Raw genomic sequence first — 2,045 nt, 5'->3', positions numbered from 1 at the left:
GGGCCGGCACCGAGCGGCCGCAGCGCGCAGGCGCCTCCGCCGGGCCCGGGGCTGCGGGCGGCCCGGGAGGGGCGGGAGCGGCCGCGGCCCCCGCGCCCCTGAGAGCATCACTCTGGGCACTCTCCCCCCACCCCGCACCGGGGCCTGTGCTACCGGGCAGCGCTCAACCCAGGCGCCTGAACCAGGTGGGGAGGGCCGGCGCGCAGAGGTGCGGCCCCGCCGCGCAGCCGGAGCCCCGCGCCCGGGCGGCCTGCCCAGCTGTTGTGTGGTTAAAATTAGAAGAGCTGAATTCTCCCCTAAACCTGTGGCAAGCGGTATTGCCCCTACATGGTGTGTCAAGGAGCTTCAACAGCGTTTAAGAAACTGCTCTTCTCAACTCGGCACCTGCTGTGGTTGCTTGGTCACGATCGTGATGTTTAAGAAATGTCACCAAGTTTTGCTCGTGTGGCAGTTTGACAGCTCCCAGAAACGGCGTGCTTCCAAAGCGGGACGTGTCTGTCCCCGCATGTTGGCATCGGCTCTGCCCATGTCCTGTCCATGTCCTGCCGGCTCTACCACTCTTACAGGACAGGCAAAGCAGTCACCGAGCGTGCCTTCATCCCCACGAGGCTGAGGAGTAGCATTCAGTGATGAAAGGCATTCCAGCCCATCTCAAAACCTGACCATCAGTGATAAACGAGGACTGCCAAGGCACAAAAACCCTTTCAATACATTCTGATGAGCTAGCTACAAAGTGGGTTTTTCAGCAGCCAAGAGCATATGGTCAGCATTATTCTTAACTATTTTTTGAAAGCATACAGGATCCCAAATTGTTTTTGAAGTAACAATTTATTCACGTACACATCAACATGTGTCCAAGGAGGCCCTGCCTTTGTCATAGTTAGTCTTGGTTTTGCACCTCGGACAAGAGATCAGGATCTCTGCAGGAAAGTGTGCCATGTGAGCAGGGGTTTTATGAATCCTGCTGCCTTGTGTAAGATGTGATTTTCAAAAATATATTATGAAATAATTATGAGGGACTTGATTTGGCACAATGTTTCCTCTGACTGGCCAGCCATTTTTATGGATGTACCTTCTCTTTCCTGGGTTATGCAGAGTAAGTGAGCTGGAAAAAGGGTAGGATGAACGAGTCAGGATACATGGCTATAGGAACAGTCGTGAGTGATAGCATCTAGCATGTGTTTGAGATTGATAGTATTCAGCTACATTTGCTGGAGCAAAGCCAAGTAGCTTCCAAAAGCTGCACAAAGCAGCCCGTCAGAGAATTCCTACCCCAATCCGAACTGACGTGTAAGCATTTTCTAGCATGTTACTGAACATTATGTGTTGGAGAAGCACAGTTTGTTCTACTGGTTGTGTCTTCTATAAAGTCTTTGTACCTCTCTCTCATTACCTTCTAGGTCTTTTCTAATTTTGGGGGTAGCCTTGGTGGTAAACAGCATGTGCTTAGCCCAGTGCAAAAAAAAAAAAAAAAGTTTGTTAGAAAGGCTTGGCAACAAACTAATAACATTTACAGCCATGTGACAGTATAGAGCTTTGTCCTGATTGCAGCTAGTCTCTTGGGATCTTCATATTTAGTATATTCATGATTAAATGCTATTTCCCCTATGCAGCAGGGCCGTAAAAACCAAAACTACATGGTGGCATCTACCAGTACAGCTGTCAGCAGGAAGAGGGAAATGGGGGAGGAGCTGAGAGATGCCCCGATATCCTGTCTCTCCAGGAGGACCATAAGCAGGTGGAGCACATAGACATGGCTCTGACAGACTCTAGTCATGGGCTGTGGTGTGCACCTGTGCATGGAAGAAAAACTATCTCTAATAGAATCACATGCATTAATTTTATATAATAGATTATTGGCTTTTAGTTTTACAGATTAGATTAGATAATATTACCTATACTTATACAGATAACAAACATTCTCTAAGTAAAAAGTAGAATTTATCCCCTTAAAATAAAATAATGTACAGGCTAGTTTAATTAAATTAAAGTCCTACTGCTAAATCACTATAAAGATTGCTTTAACCTATCTTTGTCAACAAGCT

Source organism: Vidua chalybeata, chromosome 3 (genome assembly GCF_026979565.1).
Source record: "Vidua chalybeata isolate OUT-0048 chromosome 3, bVidCha1 merged haplotype, whole genome shotgun sequence".
Classification (NCBI taxonomy): Eukaryota; Metazoa; Chordata; class Aves; order Passeriformes; family Viduidae; genus Vidua; species Vidua chalybeata.
The sequence above is the reverse complement of the archived record's forward strand: the minus strand, read 5'-3'. Positions refer to the sequence as shown.